Raw genomic sequence first — 25,070 nt, 5'->3', positions numbered from 1 at the left:
AAACCAAACCCAAAAGGTGGGAGGTGTGTGCTGGGATCGGAGGGATTCACATCGGGGAGACATTACTGGGAGGTGGAGGTGGCGGGGAGTCGGGGCTGGGGTCTGGGAGTCGCAGCAGAGTCTGTGGAGAGGAAGAGACCAGGCACACTGACCCCGGAGACTGGATTCTGGAGCATCAGGCGATGGGATGATGTGTTTAATGCACTCACCTCCACTCAATCCCGTCTCCGCGCCCGTCGCATCCCCGGAAGGGTGGGCGTTTATCTCAGTTACGAGTCCCGGACAGTTCATTTTCCGACGCGGACACCAAGTCCCATCTCCACACCTTCACTGGGAATAAATTCACGGAGAAACTTTAACCTTGAGATGAGATGTGAATCTGCTCCGGTTTCCGCTGCTGTTGTGCAAGAGGGTCTGGTCCCGGGACCGGCGTCAGGAGCGGGGCTCAGGTACTCTGGGGCAGAAACCCGGTGGACAACAGGTCGGCGCTGAACGAACGGCTCCCATTTAATCCACATATTCCGCGTCGTGAAACAAACCCCAGTGAGCGCGGAAATAAAACCAGAGGGAATGTAAATGTGGGAAGAGTGAAATAAACAGCAACTGAAATCAGAGCTGTCTGTCTGTCGATCCGTTCATTTTAACACGTTAACCGCGTCCGGCAAAGGAACAGAAATTACTTTGGTGAAAATATAAAGATTGAAACGATCGCCGCGGGCGGCGGGTCCTGATCTCCGGGCTTCCCCGGGTCCTAAAGTCCACTGACTCGGTTTGAAAGGTGCAAGAGCCGTCTGGCAAAATAAAACCCCGGTAAACGTGACCATGTGGTGGTGCAGAAAAAGAGGGGCGGTTGATTTGGAAATTACTAAAGGAGCGGTAAGCTGAATGCCGAGAATGCGAGGCAGATTTGTTAATTACGTGAAAATATTGAATCTATCGTTGAGTCTTGAAGCCGTGGGGAGCCGTGCGAAGATGTAACACATTTCTATGTTCGTGAACCTCACTGACCAGCAGCTCAACGTACGATATTGATCGAGCACCAGAGGAACTAAGGCAATCTTGAAACTGATTGAAGGTAGACACAAAATGCTGGAGTACCTCCATCATTTCTCCATCATTTTGTGTCTACCTTCGATTTTATGCACCATCTGCAGTTCTTTCTTACATCTGAAACTGATTGGTTTGTTGGAACGTTCATTCTTATCGGTTCCCTCGTATGTATTGATAATTGATTAATAATGGGTGAAATGTAGTATTGGCATGACTGAGACATTTGCAATCGTCTTCAGTCAGGACTGTCAGGTGATGCATCCCAGCATGTATCGCCTCATGACTTGAATTCAGTTCTTTGGTCCATGTTAGGGCTAAGTCTCAAGACGATTTTTTTATCCCTTCAGTTTTAAGACCAACCATCTCCAGGTAGCCCCGGCATCCCCCCTGTCTCGAATCAACATGGCTTCAAAACAACAGTTTGAGAGTTTAAGGGAAGATCTAATTTGTCCCATCTGTTTAGACTTATTCACCGATCCGGTGTCACCAGACTGCGGCCACAACTCCTGCCGCTCCTGTATCACGCAGTTATGGGAACATGAAGATAGAAACTCCTGTCCGGAATGTAGAGAGGTATTTGCAGAGCGCACCCTCAGGGTTAGTCGGGCCTTGGCGAGTCTGGCTGAGAAAGCTCGAACACTGAACCTGAATCTCAAAGAGAAGGAAAGTAAACTTCACTGCGAGAAACATCAGGAGCAACTGAAGCTGTTTTGTGAAACGGACAAGAAACTGATCTGTGTGATTTGTTCAGCTGGGCGGGAACACAAGTCTCACAGCTTCATGCCGGTCGATGAAGCTGTTGAAACCTACAAGGTAAAATAAATCGGATTGTGATCACTTCCCTGTTTCATGACAATGTTTGTATCTGATTCTATTTTTCACAATTCCAATCTAAGGCTGAGATCAAATCTTCCTTAGAATCTCTCACTCAAAATAAATTGGCGTTGGAACAAATGGAACAGCAACAGAAGCAGAAGATTTGTGGAGTTCTGGTAAGGTCTCCTCCTTCCAGAGTCGAAATCTTTTTATTTTTATTTTTTAATATTTTTATTAGAAGTACAGTAAAGTACAGTAATACACATCACATATATCTTATTACATTTGTTGTACCACTTCATTTTTTGAGCTTTAAGAAAGATAGAAATAAAAGAAGGAAAGGAAAAAAGAGTCATGAAGGTGCAGGAAAGTGTTGGGAAAAGAAAGCCCCTTAGAAAAGAAGTTAGAGAAGGAAGCAAAGAAGGGAAATAGACCCTAGAAAAGAAAGGGGGAAAAAAAGAGAAACAATCGCTCTATTATAACACAAAACTCCGTAAACAAGAGTATACCAACCGTATTTTTTACCCCCCCCCCCCCTTACCAGATCCTGGCACCATTTATTTTTTAAATTACTATTGCACCTTATGCTTGTAGTAGTTCCATAAATGCAGACCACGTCTTTTGGAAGTGGTCTGCTTTGCCTGCTAGGAGGAGTCTCATCTCTTCCAGGTGTAATGTTTCGAACATGTTTGACATCCACATTTTTACTGTTGGTATAGGAGCATTTTTCCAGAATTTGAGTATAAGCTTTTTTCCCATTATTAGCCCGTAATTAAGTAGGTTCTTTTGAAACACGTTTAGTTCGGGGTTACCTTCCGTTATTCCAAAAATAATCCATTCTGCTTTTGATACAAGTTTTATTTTAAATAATTTTGTGAAGATTTCAAATATTTCGTTGCAGAATATTTGGATTTTTATACAAAAAACAAAAGAGTGCGCTATGGTAGCTTCTTGAGACTTACATTTATCACAAATGGGTGAGACATTGGGGAAAAGTTTATTTATTTTGGTTTTTGAATAGAGTCGAAATCTAGAACAGATTTATTATCCGTATTGCATTGTAATAATATCTGTCTTTCCTTTGCCAGGAACAGTCACAGTATCTGCAGTCCCACATCAGGCCCCTGTTTGCTGAACTGCACCAGATTCTCTTCCATAGAGAACAACGCCTACTTAAATATCTCAGCGATGAGAAAGAGATGATTCTAAATACAATGGAGAAAAATATTCAAGAGATTCAAGTGTGTTTGAATCTTATGCAGCAGGAACTCCCAATTTTACAGAAACAACTGGGTCAAGTAAATGGTGTGACATTACTCCAGGTGAGAGGTCACATATCACTTTAGGTCAATGATAATGCACAGTCACAGCCTGTTTACTAAAACGTTCCATGTCCTCTCCACTGAAGGTCTTCTAAGATTTAATTGTGGCTTTGAGTTTTGGTCTTGTCACAAACAGATATGATTTCCCGATAAGCGTCTTAAGACATGTCTTTCCAATGTAAGATTCACCATCAAATCATGCATTTCATTTAATACGGTAAATGAGTTCAGTATTTGCAGTATTCCCCTTTACTTGCATCCTTTCATATACCACAGTGCTCTTCTACTTTGCACTTTCTCCCGTGGTTCTACATCTTTACTGAACTTTCTTCTTCCCTAATAGTTGGGGATTTTCGACAGACTGTCAAACGATTTGGAGAGGGCGGTCAGTGACGCAGTGGTAGAGTTGCTGCGAATGCAGCATCGGAGACCCGGGTTCGATCCCGACTACGGGTGCTGTCTGTACGGAGTTTGTACCTTCTCCCCGTGACCTGTGTGGGTTTTCTCCGAGATCTTCAGTTTCCTCCCACACTCCAAAGAAGAAGTACAGGTTTGTGGGTTAATTGGCTTGGTAAATATGAAAATTGTCTCTCGTGGGTGTAGGATAGTGTTAAAGTGTGAGGGGCTCGCTGGTAGGCGCGGACCTGGTGGGCCGAAGGGCCTGTTTCCGCACTGTATCTCTAAACTAAACTAAAAGGTGGGAGGAGGGGGGTTGAGGGGTGGGGAGTGGGGGGGATTCTGCTGTTGGGATGTGGAAGGTTGTCTCAATCAATTGAGATTTTGTGTTGTATTTATTTCAGGAAGAAGCTGGTCGGAAGCGAAGGTAGGATGTATTCTTTATTGAAACCCTGCACGATGTAGTGGAATAATTCACAAAGGTGTTGACGTTAATATTAAAACTAACTATCTAATATTTGCAGGGTTGGATGTGGGGTGCATACATTGTCGGTAGCAGAATGCCGGTTGAAAAATTCGATCACCCGTTTTTGTTGAACGTACCTTTGAGAAAAATGTTTGGCATCATTAAGCGAGGTAACATTGAGACAAATTCATCCATTGCTACATACATATTAGAGATCTGTGTGCACCAATGAAATGCAAAGAAGACAAAACATAATGGATATAAGTACAATTAGTTGAGATTAGTTTATTATTTTCACGTGTGAAGTGAAAAGCTTTTTTTTGTTAGATTAAATTAAATATTTATCCTAGTCCCAAAACAGACCTGCATGGAAACATGACTGTCAAATTGTCAGTGGGCGACGTCAGGTCCATGAACACAACACAACCTAAACTCACTTCATGAGGGAACCACACATCCTGTACACATTCACACTTCATAAACTTCACACATGAATTCAAATCCCAGGGCAGCAGTGAAGCAACTTCAATCCAATCAATTAATTCACTGGGTATCAAATGTTCATAAGGTCGTAGGGGATAGGAGCAGAATTAGGCCATTCAGCCCATCAGGTCTACTCCATTATTCAATCATGGCTGATCTACAGTATCTCTCCCTGCGAACCCCATTCTTCTGCCTTTTCCCCATAACCCCTGACATCCATCCTAATCAAGGATCTCTATCTCTGCCTCAAAAAATGTCCATTTACTTGGCCTCTAGTGCCTTCTGTGGTAAAAATGTCCACAGATTTAACTAAATAAATTCCTCCTCATCTACTTCCTAAAGAAACGCCCTTTCCACGTCTCTCCCACGTGGAAACATCCTTTCCACATCCACTCTATCCATGCCGTTCACTATTCGGGAAGTTTTAATGAGGTCCCCCCTTATCCCTCTAAACTCCAGCGAGTACAGGCCCAGTACCGTCAAATATTCATGCCATTGGGTTAACTGTTATTATCATAACAATGCACTGATGTAACCAGCAATGTAAACCTGTGCCCTACACCCACTCAATGGTACTTTATGTGTCACATGTGGAACTGTACAGTGAAATTATTTTTGCATATTTACTCATGCAGCCGCCGCCATGTTTTAGCGACATTTCCAAAGTCTGGTCCGCCCGCACGCGCTGTTTACTGGAGCAGTTCCCAATCCAGGCAAATCCCAGGCTCCTGCAGTGCCTTCCTCTGTCACCTTCAACCAGATTGGCCCATGAACTGACATCCCTCTCATTGCCCGGACATCTTTAGGGTCCCTGGGCACTTCCTGCAGCCAACCTTGAAGGTGTTGGAGGCATTACTACAGGTCTCCCTCCTACCGGCCCTTGCTCCACGCGTCCGACGTCTCCAGCGACTCACTCCCCCAACCCCCCCCCCCCCCACCCCCTCCTCCTCTTTATCCTTTCCTCTGCCTCCCCGGGCCAGCATGGAGCCTTAGGCCTATAGTCTCGTTGCTGGTTGACTCTGATCTGCCCTTTGTGAGCCTCACAGTAATTGTGAAACCGCAACAGGGAGGCAGTGCATTAAGACTTGGTAGGCCATAATTAGTGTGTAGAAAGGAACTGCAGATGCTGGTTTATAGCGAAGGTATACACAAAGTGCTGGAGTAACTCAGCGAGTCGGGCAGCACTGAGTCTAAAGAAGGGTCCCGAACTGAAACCTCACTCATCCATTTGCTCCAGAGATGCTGCCTGTACTTTGTACTTATCATCATGCACTAATTAGTATTGACTACGCTCCAAATTCAGTAAGTATCACTATTCAGTAAAATGCCCAGCCCTGTCTTCCTTGAAAAGTTCCCTCACAGATGTGTTCAAGGAGGATTTCGGGTAAAGCCGCCGCGAGTACACTCTGCAATTTAGAAGGATGAGAGGGTTTCTTATTGAAACATATAAGATTATTAAGGATTTGGACACGCTAGAGGCAGGAAACATGTTCCCGATGTTGGGGAAGTCCGGAACCAGGGGCCACAGTTTAAGAATAAGAGGTATGCGATTTAGAACGGAGATAAGGAAACACTTTTTCCCCAGAGAGTTGTGAGTCTGTGGAATTCTCTGCATCAGAGGGCAGTGGAGGCCGGTTCTCTGGAAACTTTCAAGAAATAGCTAGAAAGGACTTTTGAAGGTCGCTGAGTCAGGGGATATGGGGTGACGGCAGGAAAGGAGTACTGATTGTGGATGATCAGCCATGATCACATTGAATGGCGGTGCTGGCTCGAAGGGCCGCATGGCCTACTCCTGCACCTATTGTCTATTGAGATGTCCACCCTTACTTTCCACTCTAACCTGGAATCCAAACTGAAAAAGTGTCCAGACCCAAAGTGCCATCTGGCTATTCCCTCCTCACACGCTGCCTGACACGCTGAGTTCCTCCAATATTATGTTTTATGCTTAACATTACAACACTACCATGTCACGGATCCCCGGGACATAACACTTATACACCATTTATAGACACTAAAAGCTGGAATAACTCAGCAGGAGAGGCACTATCTCTGGAGAGAAGGGATGGGTGACATTTTGGGTCAAAACCATTCTTCAGTCTGAGAGATGCTGCCTGTCCTGCTGAGTTACTCCAACTTTTTTTGTCGATCTTCGGTTTAAACCAGCATCTGCAGTTCCATCCTATACATACCATTTATTATCTCCACCCAGTTTCCAGCAACCGTGTTTAACCAACATGGGTGTAATTTCTCGTGTATGCTCAGCAAATATTTGCTGGGCATAGAATTACATCTCTCTGCACTGTTAACCCACCAACCTGCTACGTACATTTCACAATGCACAGAGACGCAGAGCAACCCCACAAATCTCCACGTACATGTGATAATCATCTGCCCAGTTAGCATTACTCTAAGTTATAAAACTGAGAATGCCACACAGACAAATCCCCCAGATCCTCAATGTTGTGGAGTGCTGGAGTATTGCAGTACAGGAACTCACTGATGCTAAGCCAGTCCCATTTGCCCGGGTTAGGCCCCATATCCTGTTAAACCTTTCCTGTCCATGTACCCTGTCCAAAGAGAGTTCCTGTCCACGTACCCTGTACAGACTTGTAAGTCTGTGGAATTCTCTGCCACAGAGGGCGGTGGAGGCTGGTTCTCTGGATACTTTCAAGAGAGAGCTAGATAGGGCTCTTGAAGATAGCGCAGGCAGGGGATATGGGGATAAGGCAGGAACGGGATACTGAATGGGGATGATCAGCCATGATCACGTTGAATGGCTCGAAGGGCCGAATGGCCTACTCCTGCACCTGTTGTCTATTGTCTAAATATAATTGAAAATGTGTTATTGTACCTGTCTTATCCAATGACTGATTCCATATACCGGTTAGACACACAAAGTACTGGAATAACTCGGCTGGTCAGGCAGCATCTCTGGCGAAAAAGCATGGGTGACTGCTGGGCAGTTCTTCAGTCTGCCGTTCCATGCACCTTTATGTGAAGACCTTGCCCCTGTGATCCATTTAAATCTTCCTTCTCTCACCTTAATTGCCCTCCGGCCATTGATTCCCGTTATCTGGGGAAACTTCTACGGCATTAATTCTATCCTTTGCCTCGTGGTTTTGCATGCATCGACAATACGTGAATTGTGTGTGTGTGTGTGTGTGTGCGTGTGCGTGTGTGTGTGTGCGCGTGTGTGGATATGTGTGTGTGTGTGTGCATGTGCCTGTGTGTGTGTGTGCATGTGTGTGCGCATGTGTGTGTGTGTGTGTGCATGTGTGTGTGTGTGTGTGTGCATGTGTGTGTGTGTGTGTGTGTGTGCGTGGATGTGTGTGTGTGTGTGCGTGTGTGTGTGCGTGTGTGTGGGCGTGTGTGTGTGGCCACTATCTCCTACATTCCTTCATCCCTTCCCACCCACTGAGGTTCTCTGTCTCTCTCCGTTCACCCGCAGACTCTGTGACCTTGGACTTGGAAACAGCGCGTTCGAAACTCGAGGTGTCCGAGGATCGGAAGAGCGTGAGGTGGACCGGGACAGAGAGGAGTCTCCCTGACAACGGGAAGAGGTTTACAATCTGGCCTTGTGTGCTGGGGCCGGGGGGATTCACCTCGGGGAGACATTACTGGGAGGTGGAGGTGATGGAGAACTGGGGCTGGTGTCTGGGAGTCGCCGCTGAGTCTCTAGTCAGGGAGAGAGACATCAACCTGAGGCAGGTGACTGGGCTCTAGTCCGTGGAGCAAGTTGGTGACGAGTTTCGTGTGAACTCCTCTCGGAAAACCCGTTTCCTCACCGATCCCATCCCAGAGTGGCTGGGAGTTTATCTCAGTTACGAGGCAGGGATAGTCTCAGTTTACAGCGCGGAAACCAAGTCCCATCTCCACACCTTCAGTGGGAATAAGTTCACCGGGAAACTTTATCTTTTCTTCGGAACATGGGATGGAAACCAGTGTCTGAGAATCTGCTCCGGTTCCACTCTGGATCTGTAAATGTCTTTGGTCCCGGGTCCAAAGTCAGGAACAACTTCTATTTCAAGGTTCCTTGTCATCTTAATAATTAATATTTTTTGGGGTGTCAATTATGGGGCAGAAACCCTATTAACAACAGACCAACGCGAAACAAGTTACATTTAACTACCAAATAATTAATTGTAAAGCCACAAGGACCTTGGAAATAGAACAGCAGCTTCCCCACCACTGATGTCAGGCTAACTGGTCTATAATTCCCTGTTTTCTCTCTCCCGCCTTTCTTAAAAAGTGGGATAACGTTTGCAATCTTCTAATCCACGGGAACGGATGCTGAATCTATAGAATATTGGAAAATGGTCACCAATGCGTCCACGATTTCTAGAGCCACTTCCTTAAGTACCCTGGGATGCAGACCATCAGGCCCTGGGGATTTATCAACCTTCAGTCACATCAGTCGACCCAACACCATTTCCTGCCTAATGTGGATTTCCTTCAGTTCCTGACACACCAGATCCTCTGCCCACTAGTACATCAGGAAGATTGTTTGTGTCCTGCTTAGTGAAGACGGATCCAAAGTACCTATTCAACTCATCTGACATTTCCTTGTTCCCCATAATAAATTCACTTTTTTCAGTCTTCAAGGGTCCAACTTTGGTGTTAACTAATGTTTTCCTCTGCTATCCAAAATTTGCCGTTATTACTACTTTAATAATTGACTCCAGCATCTTCCCACCACCACTGTCAGACTAACTGGTCTATAATTCCCCGTCATCCCTACAACCTGAAATAGTAACATTTGCAGCTATGATAGTAACAGCCATACCTCCAACTCAGGTCGGCATGGAAAGACTGTTCTCCGCACTGAAAATAATTAAATCAGATTTAAGGGCTTCAATGAAAGAGGATCTGGTAGAAGCAATTCTGTTCCGAAGAATGTTGAACAAATTCAAGGTACACTTTGGTAACTTTGGCAACTTTTCTTTCTCTTCACTTCCCTAAAGAAGCTTTTACTACCCTCCTTTATATTCTTGGCTAGCTTGCCTTCGTACCTCATCTTTTCTCCCCATTTTGCCTTTTTGGTTATCTTCTGTTGCTCTTTAAACATTACCCATTCCTCCTGCTTCCCGTTCATCTTTGTTTCGTTGTACTTCTTCTCTTTTTATTTTGTACTGTCCAGGACATCCCTTACTCCCCTTGGAACCTTTCTTCCTCCTAGGAATTAACTGATCCTGCACCTTCTGTATTATTCCCAGAAATACCTGCCATTGTTGTTCCACTGTCATCCCTGCTAGGGTATATTTTCAGTCAACTTTGGACAGCTCCTGGCTCCTCCCTCATGGCTCCATAGTCCCCTTTGTTCAACTGTAATACAGACACCTCGGATTTATCCTTCTCCCTCTCAAATTGTAGATTAAAACTTATCATATTAGTCTAGGCCTCCCTGATGTAGTTTGGCCTAGTTCTGCCCTCCTCGGCCTACCGAGTCCCAGCCTACAGCCGTCCCAGGACTGTTTGAGCCCAGTCCAGCGTGTTTGGTGGCTAGATTCAATTTGCACCCTTTATCCAGGCTACTGTTTGGGGGCCTGTAGATTACTCCCATTAGTCTTTTTACCCGTACAATTCCTCAGTCCTATCCATACTGACTCCACATCTCCCGATTCCATGTCATCCCTCGCAAGGGACTGAATTTCATTCCTTACCAACAGAGCTACCCATCCCCTCTGCCCACCTGTCTGTCTTTTCAATAGGACGTATGGCCTTGACCATTCAGTTCCCAGCCCTGGCCCTCTTGCAGCCATGGCTCTGTAATTCCCACAACATCATACTTGACAATTTCTAACTGAGCCACAAGCTCGTCCACTTCATTTCTTATTATTTGTGCATTCATATATAATACTTTTCATCCATTACTCCTCTCACCTTTCACATCCATTCCTATTTCACTTGGCCTTACTCTCCTATCCCTTCCTGCCCCGTTAATTCTGGTGTTTTTCTTCACTTTTCCTGTCCCGTCTTTGCCTTTAACTCCATCCTTGTACCCTTGCACCGCGGCCTCCCGCCGCGAGTTGGCACTGCAGCTGGAGGACCAGAGAAGATGCACTGCGGCCTTCCGCCGCCAGGTGGCGCTACACTCGGATGACCAGGGTGCCCCTTGACTCCGCGGCTCCTCAAGGGGCCAGACTACAAAATGCTGCAGTAACTCAGTGACACGGGCAGCATCTCTGGAGAGAAGGAATGGTCGAGGTCGAGGTCGAGACCCGTCCTCAGACTGAGAGTCGCAGGAGTGATATCGACGGTGATATCGATATCGACGGCCTTAACACTGAGCACTCAGGAGGTACAGTGCGCTCTGCGTAGGATCAATCCACGCAAGGCTGCAGGTCCGGATGGAGTACAGGGAAGGGTACTAAAGGACTGTGCTGTACAGCTGGCAGAGGTATTCACGAGAATCTTCAATCTATCTCTATCTCTAGCAACGGTCCCCAAGTGCCTGAAAACAGCCACCATAGTGCCGGTGCCGAAAAAGTCCAAAATCACCAACCTCAACGACTACCGGCCGGTTGCCCTGACTCACTGGAAGTGCTTCGAAAGGCTGGTCCTCTCCCATATTAAATCCAGCATCTCTGCCTCACTGGACTCCCATCAATTTGCATAGAGGGCAAATAGATCAACAGAGGATGCCATCTCTCTGGCCCTTTACACTGTCCTGACTCACCTGGACAGACAGGGCACGTATGTGTGGATGCTCTTCATTGACTATAGCTCTGCATTCAATACGGTCATCCCCACCAAGCTCACCACCAAACTCCACCAGCTAGGCCTCAGCTCGCCGATATGCGATTGGATCCTGAACTTTCTCACGGAGCGACCGCAGGCAGTGAGACTGGGCCCGCACCTGTCCTCCACCATCACCCTGAGCACCGGCACACCACAGGACTGTGTACTAAGCCCCATGCTCTACTCCCTCTTCACTCACGACTGTGTCCCTGCATTCGACACCAACTGCATCGTGAAGTTTGCAGACGACACAACAGTGATTGGGCTGATCACCAACGGTGATTAAACAAACTACAGAGAGGAGGTGCAGAACCTGGCGGACTGGTGCGCCAATAACAACTTGGCACTAAACACCTCCAAGACCAAGGAGCTGATTATTGACTTCAGGAGGTCCCATACTGGAGAACACGCCCCAATCTCCATTTACGGGGAAAGTGTGGAGAGAGTGTCCAGCTTTAAGTTCCTGGGCACTCACATTTCAGAAGACCTCACATGGTCCACAAACACCGCTGCGCTGGTCAAGAAGGCACAGCAACGACTGTTCTTCCTGAGGACATTAAAAAAGACTGGTCTGCCCCAACAGCTGCTCACAACGTTCTACCGCTGCACCACAGAGCATACTAACGTATGGCATCTCTGTGTGGTATCTCAGCTGCACGGAGGCGGAGAGGAGAGCTCTTCAGCGCGTCGTCAACAGAGCGCAGCGGATCATCGGGACAGAGCTACCAGCCTTGGAGGGCATCTACCACACGCAGTGCCTCAGGAAGGCCCTCAGCATCCATAAGGACTCATCACACCCCTGTTACGGTCTGTTTCAATTACTTCCCTCCGGCAGACGTTACAAGGCCTTCTACGCCCGAACCTCCAGACCCAGAACAGTTTTATCCCAAGAGCTATAGCGGCTCTGAACCGGCCCTAATGAGTGCCCCCACCCCCCACCCACCCCCTTTGGACAGTCTCTCTCAGATGGTCACGTCAATCAATTCAGCTTGCTTATTTATGTATTGTATTTATTTACCTTTCTTGTACATCAGTGGAGCTGCACACTAAATCTCGTTGCACTGACGTGCAATGACAATAAAAGATATTATTATTATATTATTATTATGTGGAGTTAAAAGCTTCTACATAGAAACATGGACAATAGGTGCAGGAGGAGGCCATTCGGCCCTTCAAGCCAGCACCGCCATTCAATATGATCACGGCTGATCTTCCACAATCAATACCCCATTCTTGCTTTCTCCTCATATTCCTTGATTCTGTTAGCCCCAAGAGCATAATCTAACTCTTGAAAACATCCTGTGAATTGGCCTCTACTGCTTTCTGTGGCGGAATATTCCACAGGTTCACAACTCTCTGGGTGAAAACATTTTTCCTCATCTCAGTCCTAACTTACCTACCTCTTATTTTTAAACTGAGGAACCTGGTTCTGATTACCCCAACATTGGGAACATGTCACCCATTCCATCTCCAGAAATACTGCCTGACCCGCTGAGTTACTCCAGCATTTTGTGCCTAATCTTTGATTATAAATTGTAAGCACAGGTTACATGGAGAAAACCTGTAGCCCTTAAAATGAAACAAGGATTCTAGTGATCCATTGAAGGTGTTCAACATCCTTGAGGAATTGGAATGAGCTGACAAAGACAAGATTTCCTCTGGTTACCGGAACAAGTTGACACGTGGAACTCGGGAAACCGATTAGCCATTAGATTTGGAGATTATCCAGGAGTTTACAGAATTATGTGGATTGTTATGCAGAATTATGTTTAATTAAAGTGAGAACCAGTCTTCAAGAACAAACCCCTGTTCACAATTAACTTCTACAGAAATTTAAAAGCTATTGAAACCAGTAATTGGGTGTGGTACCAAGATAGACTCAAAGTGCTGGAGTAACTCAGCGGGTCAGGCAGCATCTCTGGAGAAAATGGATAGGTGATGTTTCAGGTCGGGTCCCTTCCTTGGACTGAGCTACTCCAGCACTTTGTGTCTATCTCTGGTATAAATCAGCATCTGACGTTCCTCCTTATTACAGACACAAAATGCTGGAATTATTCAGTGGGTCAGGCAGCATCTCAAAAGAAAAAGGATAGGTGACGTTTTGGGTCGGGACCCTTCGTCACCTAATGGACTCCTTTTCACCCAGAGATGCTACTTGACCTACTGAGTTATTCCAGTACTTTGTGTCATATCTTTGTTATAAGCCAGCATCTGCAAGGTGACAAATTAACGTTTGTGCCAATCGACCCAAGTGATGAGGTCACTATAAACAACAAAGAAGGAATGGATGAGACAGACTGTTGGTGAGGCAGCCATTGCTGGCGCCACCCGGTGGATATGATATGTATAATAGTACATTGTAGATGAATGCAATGAAATCATATACAAGTACAACAGACTGATAGAAGAGAAATTATCAGTGTGCAGAATATTTTTTTTTTTCAGCAAGGTGGTGTAACAGTTGCAGAGAACTGTCTAATATCTAATGCTGTATGTTGAGTGGATCGGTACTATACCTGAGATGGACACAAAATGCTGGAGTAACTCAGCGGGACAGGCAGTAGCTCTGGAGAAAAGGAATAGGTGACGTTTCGGGTCGGGACCCTTCTTCAGTACTATACCCCAGTTTGGGGAACAACTGTTTTAGCAATTGGTGTACAGTTATAAGAGAGAACCATAGTACCTATCCGGAATTAACTGTTTCTCAATACACTGATAAAAGTCAGAAGCTGTTATCCTTGCGACCCTGTGAAACTTCCTCGATTATTTCCTAAAGCTCCTTTCATTTTATTCATGTTTCCGGAGGACACCAAGTTAAGCTCGAAGATTCCTCTTAAAACCAGGTTCAAAGCCGTGACATAATATAAATATCCGACTGTGTTCCCCTATCTTTGACGTACTTAAAAAAAAAGACCCACCCTTCACAAATTAATCTCCTCCCAACAGTATGCACCCCCTCCCATGGTATGGAGTTTTTGCATTTTTCATCTTGAAATTGTGCCATCTGGTGCATACTGTAGCAAGTCCTTTAACTTGCACTGGAATGCCTCAAATTCAAGAGCTTCAAATTCCTGGGAGTGCATATTTCCAAAGATCTCTCCTACTGGAATTAGGGCTCAACACCCCCCTGTGTGCCTGGGCCCTGGACTTTCTCACCGCCAGGCCCCAGGTAGTCAAGATGGAAGGGAATACATCGAAGTCCCTCACCCTGAGCACAGGATCGCCCCAGGGTTGCGTCCTCAGCCCCCTATTGTACTCCCTGTACACACATGACTGTGTGGTAAGGTTCAGCTCCAACTCAATAATCAAGTTTTTTGATGACACTGTGGTGGTGGGCCTGATCTCAGACAACGATGAGAAGGCCTACCGGGAGGAGGTGGCTGATCTGGCACTCTGGTGTCAGGACAACAACCTCCTCTTGAACATAAAAAAAACTAAGGAGCTGATCGTGGACTTTAATAGGGCACATCATCCGAGGACGTACACACCATTGAGGATAAATGGGGATACTGTGAATAGGGTGAGCTGTTTTAAATACCTGGGAGTCCACAACTCTGAGGATATGACATGGACATAACACGCTGCAGCACTCGTGAGTAAGGCAAGGCAGCGCCTTTACCACCTCATGCAATTGAGGAAATTCAGAGTGTCTCCGAGGATCCTCCAGTGCTTCTACCCAGCAGCTGTGGAAAGCATCTTGTCCGGAAATATTACAATATGGGTTGGGAATTGCTCTGCCCAGGACAAGAAGGCTCTGCAGAGAGTAGTGCGTTCGGCCGAACGTACTGTGGGAACTTCACTCGCCCCCCTGCAGGAACTATACATCAGAAGGTGCAACTCCAGAGCCAATAAGATCATGGGACACCCCTTCCACCCCTGCAACGGACTGTTCCAGCTTCTACGGTCAGGCAAACGCCTCCATTGCCATGCTGTGAGAACGGAGAGGTTGAGAAGGAGTTTTTTTCCCAGAGGCCATTAGGACTGTAAACTCCTATCTCAACAGGGACTAACTTTACTGTACCACCCACTGCTTTTTTTTTTAAATTGCTGTTTTTTTCCCCTTTTTCCTTACGCCCACAATAGTTAATATGTAAAAGAATATGTGATTCTGTTCCATTGTTTGCAGTTTGTTTGGTTGTTTGTTTGTTTGTCTTTTTGCCCAAAGTCCGCGAGCATTTCCACTTTTCATTTCACTGCACATTTCGTATGTGTATGTGACGAATAAACTTGACTTGACTTGACTTGACTTGACTCTGGGTGAAAAAGTGTTTCCTCGTCTCCGTTCTAAATGGCTAACCTCTTATTCTTAAACTGTGGCCCCTGGTTCTGGACTCCCACAACATCGGGAACATGTCTCCTGCCTCTAGCGTGTCCAAACCGTTAATAATATTATATGTTTCAATAAGATCCCCTCTCATTCTAAATGCCAGATTATACAAGCCCAGCCGCTCCATTGTCTCAGCATATGACAGTCCCCCCATCTCAGGAATTAATCTTGTGAACCTACGCTGCACTCCCTCCACAGCAAGAGCAGGAACAGGGAGATACAGGACCTGAATGTGTGGCTGAGGAACTGGTGCACGGGGCAGGGATTTAGATTCTTAGATCACTGGGATCTGTTTTGAAGTAAGGGGGAACTGTACAAAAGGGACGGATTGCATCTTAATAGGTGGGGGACCAGCATTCTGGCAGGCAGGTTTGCCACTGCTACACGGGTGGTTTTAAACTGAATAAGGAGGATGGGGTGCCAAATGGGATAGTCGAGGATGGAGTTAAAGGGAAAGGGTTTCTCAAATGTGTGAGCGGAGAGACAGAGGGGTGTAAAATGAGGGTAGAAGCAATAGGTAGCAAGGTAAAATATGGCAGGCAGACTAACCCAGCGCAAAAAACAAAAAGGGCCACTTTTCAACATAATTGTATAAGGGGTAAGGGTGTTGTAAAAAGAAGCCTGAAGGCTTTGTGTCTCAATGCAAGGAGCATTCGTAATAAGGTGGATGAGTTGAATGTGCAGATAGCTATTAATGACTATGATATAGTTGGGATCACGGAGACATGGCTCCAGGGTGACCATGGCTGGGAGCTGCACATCCAGGGATATTCAATATTGAGGAGGGATAGACAGAAAGGAAAAGGAGGTGGGGTAGCGTTGCTGGTTAGAGAGCAGATTAACGCAATAGAAAGGAAGGACATTAGCTTGGAGGTTGTGGAATCGATATGGGTAGAGCTGCGAAACACTAAGGGGCAGAAAATGCTAGTGGGAGTTGTGTACAGGCCACTAACAGTTGTAGTGGAGTTGGGGATGGCATCAAACAGGAAATTAGAAATGCGTGCAACAAAGGTAAAACAGTTATAATAGGTGACTTCAATCTACATATAGATTGGGTGAATCAAATTGGCAGGATGCAGAGGAAGAGGATTTCTTGGAATGTATGCGGGATAGTTTTCTAAACCACCATGTAGAGGAACCAATGAGAGCAGGCTATTCTAGACTGGGTATTCAGTAATTTTGGAAGGGTTAGTTAGCAGTCTTGTTGTGCATGGCCCCTTGGGCAAGAGTGACCATAATATGGTTGAATTCTTCATTAGGATGGAGAGTGACATAATTAATTCAGAAATGAGAGTTCTGAACTTAAAGAAAGGTAACTTTGAGGGTATGAGACGTGAATTGGCCAAGACAGACTGGCAATTGATTCTTAAAGGATTGACGGTGGATATGCAATGGAAGGCATTTAAAGACTGCATGGATGAACTACAACAATTGTTCATCCCAGTTTGGCAAAAGAATAAATCAGGGAAGGTAGTGCATCCGTGGATAACAAGGGAAATCAGGGATAGTATCAAAACAAAAGATGAAGCATACAAATTAGCCAAAAAAAGCAGCCTACCAGAGGACTGGGAGAAATTCAGCGTCCAGCAGAGGAGGACAAAGGGCTTAATTAGGAAATGGAAAATAGATTATGAAATAAAACTGGCAGGGAACATAAAAACTGACTGCAAAAGTTTTTATAGATATGTGAAGAGGAAAAGATTAGTTAAAACAAATGTAGGTCCCTTGCAGTCAGAAACAGGTGAATTGATCATGGGAACATGGCAGACCAATTGAATAACTACTTTGGTTCTGTCTTCACTAAGGAAGACATAAATAATCTGCCGTAAATAGCAGGGGACCGGGGGTCAAATGAGATGGAGGAACTGAGTGAAATCCAGGTTGGCCGGGAAGAGGTGTTAAGTAAATTGAATGGATTAAAGGCCGATAAATCCCCAGGGCCAGATAGGCTCCACCCCAGAGTACTTAAGGAAGTAGCCCCAGAAATAGTGGATGCATTAGTGATAATATTTTAAAACTCTTTAGATTCTGGAGTAGTTCCTGAGGATTGGAGGGTAGCTAATGTAACCCCACTTTTTAAAAAGGGAGGGAGAGAGAAAACGGAGAATTACAGACCAGTTAGTCTAACATCGGTATTGGGGAAACTGCTAGAGTCAGTTATTAAAGATGGGATAGCAGCACATTTGGAAAGTGGTGAAATCATTGGACAAAGTCAGCATGGATTTATGAAAGGTAAATCATGTCTGACGAATCTTATAGAATTTTCGAGGATGTAACTAGTAGAGTGGATAAGGGAGAACCAGTGGATGTGTTAAATCTGGACTTTCAGAAGGCTTTCGACAAGGTCCCACATAAGAGATTAGTATACAAACTTAAAGCACACGGTATTTGGGGTTCAGTATTGATGTGGATAGAGAACTGGCTGACAAGCAAAGAGTTGGAGTAAACGGGTCCTTTACACAATGGCAGGCAGTGACTAGTGGGGTACCGCAAGGCTCAGTGCTGGGAGCCCAGCTATTTACAATAAATATTAATGATTTAGACGAGGGAATTGAATGCAACATCTCCAAGTTTGTGGATGACACGAAGCTGGGGGGCAGTGTTAGCAGTGAGGAAGATTCTAGGAGGCTGCAAGATGACTTGGATATGCTAGGTGAGTGGGCAAATGCATGGCAGATGCAGTATAATGAGGATAAATGTGAGGTTATCCACTTTTGTGGCAATAACAGGAAAGTAGACTTATCTGAATGGTGGCCTATTAGGAAAAGGGGAGATGCAACGAGACCTGGGTGTCATGGTACACCAGTCATTGAAAGTAGGCATGCAGGTGCAGCAGGCAGTGATGAAAGCAAATGGTATGTTAGCATTCATAGGAAAAGGATTTGTGTATAGGAGCAGGGAGGTTCTACTGCAGTTGTACAGGGTCTTGGTGAGACTACACCTGGAGTATTGCATACAGTTTTGGTCTCCTAATCTGAGGAAAGAGATTCTTGCTGTAGAGGGAGTACAGAGAAGGTTCGCCAGACTGATTCCTGGGATGTCAGGACTTTCATATGAAGAAAGACTGGATAGACTCGGCTTGTACTCGCTAGAATTTAGAAGATTGAGGGGGGATCTTATAGAAACTTACAAAATTCTTAAGTGGTTGGACAGGCTAGATGCAGGAAGACTGTTCCTGATGTTGGGGAAGTCCAGAACAAGGGGTCACAGTTTAAGGATAAGGGGGAAATCTTTTAGGACCAATATGAGAAAAACATGTTTCACACAGAGAGTGGTGAATATCTGGAATTCTCTGCCACAGAAGGTAGTTGAGGCCAGTTCATTGGCTATATTTAAGAGGGAGTTAGATGTGGCCCTTGTGACTAAATGGATCAGGGGGTATGGAGAGAAGGCAGGTACAGGATACTGAGTTGGATGAACAGCCATGATCATATTGAATGGCGGTGCAGGCTCGAAGGGCCGAATGGCCTACTCCTGCACCTATTTGCTATGTTTCTATGTTTCTAATGTCCTTTCTCAAATTTGGGGTCAAAAACTGCACACAATACACCAAGTGTGGACTCAGTAGGGCCCTGTACAACTGTAGAAGAACCTCTTTGCTCCTATACTCAACTCCTGTTGTTATAAAGGGCAACATGTCATTTGCTTTCCTCACTGCCTGCTGTACCTGCATGCTTACTTTCATTGACGGATGAACAAGGACCCCGAGATCCCACTGAACTTCCCCTTTTCCCTCTTGACACCATTTAGATAATAATCTTCCTTCTTGTTTTTGCTACCAAAAGTGGATAACCTCACATTTATCCAAATTAAACTGCATCTGCCATGCATCTGCCCACTCCCCCAACCTGTCCAAGTCACCCTGCATTCTCATAGCATCATCCTCACAGTTTACACTGCCACCCAGCTTGGTGTCATCTGCAAATTGGCTAATGTTACTTGTAATCCCTTAATCTAAATCATTAATGTATATTGTAAATAGCTGTGGTCCAAGCACAGAGCCTTGCTGTACCACACTAGTCACTGCCTGCCATTCTGAAAGGGAACCGTTCATCCCTACTCTTTGTTTCCTGTCTGATAACCAATTTTCTATCCATGTCAGCACTCTACCCCCAATACCATGTGCCCTAATGTTGCCCACTAATCTCCTATGTGGGACCTTATCAAATGCTTTCTGAAAGTCCAGGTACACTACATCCACTGGCTCTCCCTTATCCATTTTCCGAGTTACATCCTCAAAAAATTCCAGAAGATTAGTCAAACATGATTTCCCCTTTGTATATCCATGCTGACTCGGACCGATCTGGTTACTGCTATCCAAATGTGACACTATTTCATCTTTTATAATTGACTCCAGCATCTTCCCCACCACCAATGTCAGGTTAACTGGTCTATTATTCCCTGTTTTCTCTCTCCCGCCTTTCTTAAGAAGTGGGATAACATTAGCAATCCTCCAATCCACAGGAACGGATCCTGAATCTAGAGAACATGGTCACCAATGCGTCCACGATTTCTAGAGCCACTTCCTTAAGTACCCTGGGATGCAGACCATCAGGCCCTGGGGATTTATCAGCCTTCAGTCACATCAGTCTACCCAACACCATTTCCTGCCTAATGTGGATTTCCTTCAGTTCCTGACATACCAGATCCTCTGCCCACCAGTACATCAGGAAGATTGTTTGTGTCCTACTTAGTGAAGATGGATCCAAAGTACCTATTCAACTCATCTGACATTTCCTTCCTCCCCATAATTAATTCACCTTTTTCAGCCTTCAAGGGTCCAACTTTGGTGTTAACTAATGTTTTCATCAGCTATCCAAAATTTGCCGTTATTACTACATTAATAATTGACTCCAGCAGCTTCCCACCACCACTGTCAGGCTAACTGGTCTATAGTTCCACGTCATCCCAACAACCTGAAATAGTAACATTTGCAGCTATGATAGTAACAGCCATACCTCCAACTCAGGTCGGCATGGAAAGACTGTTCTCCGCACTGAAAATAATTAAATCAGATTTAAGGGCTTCAATGAAAGAGGATCTGGTAGAAGCAATTCTGTTCCGAAGAATGTTGAACAAATTCAAGGTACACTTTGGTAACTTTGGCAACTTTTCTTTCTCTTCACTTCCCTAAAGAAGCTTTTACTACCCTCCTTTATATTCTTGGCTAGCTTGCCTTCGTACCTCATCTTTTCTCCCCATTTTGCCTTTTTGGTTATCTTCTGTTGCTCTTTAAACATTACCCATTCCTCCTGCTTCCCGTTCATCTTTGTTTCGTTGTACTGCTTCTCTTTTTATTTTGTACTGTCCAGGACATCCCTTACTCCCCTTGGAACCTTTCTTCCTCCTAGGAATTAACTGATCCTGCACCTTCTGTATTATTCCCAGAAATACCTGCCATTGTTGTTCCACTGTCATCCCTGCTAGGGTATATTTTCAGTCAACTTTGGACAGCTCCTGGCTCCTCCCTCATGGCTCCATAGTCCCCTTTGTTCAACTGTAATACAGACACCTCGGATTTATCCTTCTCCCTCTCAAATTGTAGATTAAAACTTATCATATTAGTCTAGGCCTCCCTGATGCAGTTTGGCCTAGTTCTGCCCTCCTCGGCCTACCGAGGCCCAGCCTACAGCCGTCCCAGGACTGTTTGAGCCCAGTCCAGCGTGTTTGGTGGCTAGATTCAATTTGCACCCTTTATCCAGGCTACTGTTTGGGGGCCTGTAGATTACTCCCATTAGTCTTTTTACCCGTACAATTCCTCAGTCCTATCCATACTGACTCCACATCTCCCGATTCCATGTCATCCCTCGCAAGGGACTGAATTTCATTCCTTACCAACAGAGCTACCCATCTCCTCTGCCCACCTGTCTGTCTTTTCAATAGGACGTATGGCCTTGACCATTCAGTTCCCAGCCCTGGCCCTCTTGCAGCCATGGCTCTGTAATTCCCACATCATACTTGACAATTTCTAACTGAGCCACAAGCTCGTCCACTTCATTTCTTATTATTTGTGCATTCATATATAATACTTTTCATCCATTACTCCTCTCACCTTTCACATCCATTCCTATTTCACTTGGCCTTACTCTCCTATCCCTTCCTGCCCCGTTAATTCTGGTGTTTTTCTTCACTTTTCCTGTCCCGTCTTTGCCTTTAACTCCATCCTTGTACCCTTGCACCGCGGCCTCCGCCGCGAGTTGGCACTGCAGCTGGAGGACCAGAGAAGCTGCACTGCGGCCTCCCGCCGCCAGGTGGCGCTACACTCGGATGACCAGGGTGCCCCTTGACTCCGCGGCTCCTCAAGGGGCCAGACTACAAAATGCTGCAGTAACTCAGTGACACGGGCAGCATCTCTGGAGAGAAGGAATGGTCGAGGTCGAGACCCGTCCTCAGACTGAGAGTCGCAGGAGTGATATCGACAGTGATATCGATATCGACGGCCTTAACACTGAGCACTCAGGAGGTACAGTGCGCTCTGCGTAGGATCAATCCACGCAAGGCTGCAGGCCCGGATGGAGTACAGGGAAGGGTACTAAAGGACTGTGCTGTACAGCTGGCAGAGGTATTCACGAGAATCTTCAATCTATCTCTATAGAAACATAGAAACATAGAAAGTAGGTGCGAGAGTAGACCACCAGGTCCGTCGAGCCCGCACCACCATTCGCTCATGGCTGAACACTAAACAGACACACTTACCCACAAACAGTAGACACAAGACACAGAACACAAGACACTACCCTCCCCTTTATACCGCTATCACCCCTCTCCACCCCAAAAACCTCGTGATCTCCTGGGAGAGGCAAAAAACCGGATAAAAACCCAGGTCCAATTCGGGAAAAAAATCCGGGAAATTCCTCTCCGACCCCAATCCAGGCGATCGACACTTGTCCAGGAGATCACTCAGGTCTTACTATACTAACCATACCTAGGTCCATATCCCTGCCCTCTCCCCGTAGCCCCTTATCCCCTTGGCAGCTAAAAAACCATCTATTTTAGTCTTAAATATATTTAAAGTTTCTGCTTCCACTGCTCCCTGGGGCAGTGAATTCCATAAATTAACCACCCTCTGGGTGAAGAAGTTCTTCCTCATCTCCGTTTTAAAAGAGCCCCCCCTTATTCTGCAACTATGTCCCCTAGTTCTAGTTTCCCCGATCATTGGGAACATCCTCGGTGCATCCACCCGATCAAGGCCCCTCACGATCTTATATGTTTCAATGAGATCGCCTCTCATTCTTCTAAACTCCAAAGAGTAGAGTTCCAGCCTACTTAACCTTTCCTCATATGTCAATCCCCTCATTGCAGGAATTAATCTTGTAAACCTTCGCTGCACTGCCTCCAGGGCTAGTACATCCTTTCTTAAGTATGGACCCCAGAACTGTACACAGTATTCCAAATGTGGTCTCACTAATACTGTGTACAGCTGCAGCAAGACCTCCGTGTTTTTATACTCAATCCCCCTAGCAATAAAGGCCAAAACTCCATTGGCCTTCCTGATTGCTTGCTGCACCTGCATACTAACTTTTAGTGATTCATGTACTAATACCCCTAGATCCCTTTGCGTTGCATTACAACGCAGCTCCTCCTCATTTAGAAAATAACTTGCCCTATCATTTTTTTTCCCAAAGTGAATGACTTCACATTTATTAGTATTAAATTTCATCTGCCAAGTTGTTGCCCACTCACCTAGCTTATCTATATCCTTTTGCAGACTCTTCCTATCCTCCTCATCCCCTACTTTTCCTCCCATTTTTGTATCGTCCGCAAATTTTGATATATTACACTTGGTTCCCTCCTCCAAATCATTTATATAAATTGTGAACAACTGGGGTCCCAGCACCGACCCTTGCGGAACCCCGCTAGTTACCGGTTGCCATCCCGAGTATGAACCATTTATCCCCACTCTCTGCTTCCTATTTGTTAGCCAATCCTCTACCCATGCTAATATATTACCCCCAATCCCATAATTTTTTATTTTTAGCAACAGTCTCTTATGTGGCACCTTGTCAAAAGCCTTTTGGAAGTCCAAGTATACCACATCCACCGGTTCCCCTTTATCCACCCGGGTTGTTACTTCCTCAAAGAATTCGAGCAGATTCGTTAAACAGGACTTCCCCTTCACAAAACCATGCTGGTTCTGTCCGATGAAGTCATGTTTATCCAAGTGCCCCGTTAGTGTTTCTTTAATAATTGTCTCTAACATTTTACCCACCACCGATGTTAGACTAACCGGTCTATAGTTACCCGCCTTCTGTTTACTTCCTTTTTTAAATATAGGTGTTACATTGGCCATTTTCCAATCCACTGGGACCGTTCCTGCCTCCAGGGAGTTTTGGAAAATTATCACCAATGCATCCACAATCCCCACCGCTATCTCCCTCAAGACCCTTGGATGTAATCCATCAGGCCCAGGGGATTTATCCTCCTTCAGTCTCATTAATTTCCCTAATACCACCTCCTTGGTGATCTTAATAGTATTTAGCTCCTCCATTCCTACCGCCCCCTGTTTATCCAGCGTTGGAATATTTTTTGTGTCTTCTATGGTGAAGACTGATACAAAATACTCGTTTAATGCCTTTGCCATTTCCATGTTCCCCACCAACAACTCTCCAGTCTCACCCTCCAATGGACCAACGTTCACCTTAGCCACCCTATTTCTTTTTATATAGCTATAAAAACTCTTACTATTAGTTTTTATGTTGTTTGCTAATTTCCTTTCATAGTCTATTTTCCCCGTCTTAATTAATCTCTTAGTTATTTTTTGCTGACCTTTAAATGCTTCCCAATCCTCTACCCTCCCACTATCTCTGGCTACCTTATATGCCCTTGCCTTCAGCCGAATACTATCCTTTATAGTTTTACTGAGCCATGGCTGACTGTTCTTACCCTTACCCCTTTTTTTCTTCATAGGAATAAATTTTTCTTGAAGGTTATACAGTAGACCCTTAAACGTACACCACTGCTCATGTACCGTCTTATTCTTGAGTCTGCTATCCCAGTCAACTTTGATCAGCTCATTCCTCATACCTTCATAATCCCCCTTATTTAGACTAAGCACCCTAGCCTGAGTTTCAACCTGCTCCCCTTCTATTTGAATATGGAATTCGACCATATTGTGGTCACTTGTTCCCAACGAGTCCCTAACTATGACATTTTTAATTAATCCTGCTTCATTACACAGGACCAGATCCAAGATTGCCTCCCCCCTTGTCGGTTCTGTGACATACTGTTCTAGGAACCCGTCTCTAATACATCTATAAACTCTTCCTCTAGTCTACCCTGCCCAGTTTGGTTTGCCCAATTAATATGAAAATTGAAGTCCCCCATGATTACAGCAGTTCCCTTTTTACATGCGTCAACTATTTGCAGATTTATGTTCTGACTAACAGCGTCACAGCTATTTGGAGGTCTATAAATTACACCCACTAGTGTTTTTTTCCCCTTGTTATTCTCTATCTGTACCCAAGCTGTTTCA

General features: G+C 45.3%; 3 long non-coding RNA genes across 3 annotated transcripts; all 3 read left to right on the top strand.

The window, feature by feature from the left end:
- Positions 1 to 933: 933 nt before the first annotated feature.
- On the top strand, positions 934 to 17,224 carry LOC116982159. The gene is made up of 3 exons (XR_004414379.1): positions 934 to 974; positions 13,942 to 13,950; positions 17,212 to 17,224. It is a non-coding gene; the product is annotated as an uncharacterized LOC116982159 (long non-coding RNA).
- Positions 1,814 to 2,991, top strand: LOC116982157. Its single transcript, XR_004414377.1, has 3 exons — positions 1,814 to 1,863; positions 1,947 to 2,042; positions 2,955 to 2,991. It is a non-coding gene; the product is annotated as an uncharacterized LOC116982157 (long non-coding RNA).
- LOC116982158 lies at positions 2,995 to 4,139 on the top strand. The gene is made up of 3 exons (XR_004414378.1): positions 2,995 to 3,188; positions 3,989 to 4,011; positions 4,109 to 4,139. It is a non-coding gene; the product is annotated as an uncharacterized LOC116982158 (long non-coding RNA).
- Positions 17,225 to 25,070: the final 7,846 nt, after the last annotated feature.

Source organism: Amblyraja radiata, chromosome 16 (assembly GCF_010909765.2).
Source record: "Amblyraja radiata isolate CabotCenter1 chromosome 16, sAmbRad1.1.pri, whole genome shotgun sequence".
NCBI classification, from domain to species: Eukaryota; Metazoa; Chordata; class Chondrichthyes; order Rajiformes; family Rajidae; genus Amblyraja; species Amblyraja radiata.
This window is presented reverse-complemented; position numbering and strand designations above follow the sequence as displayed.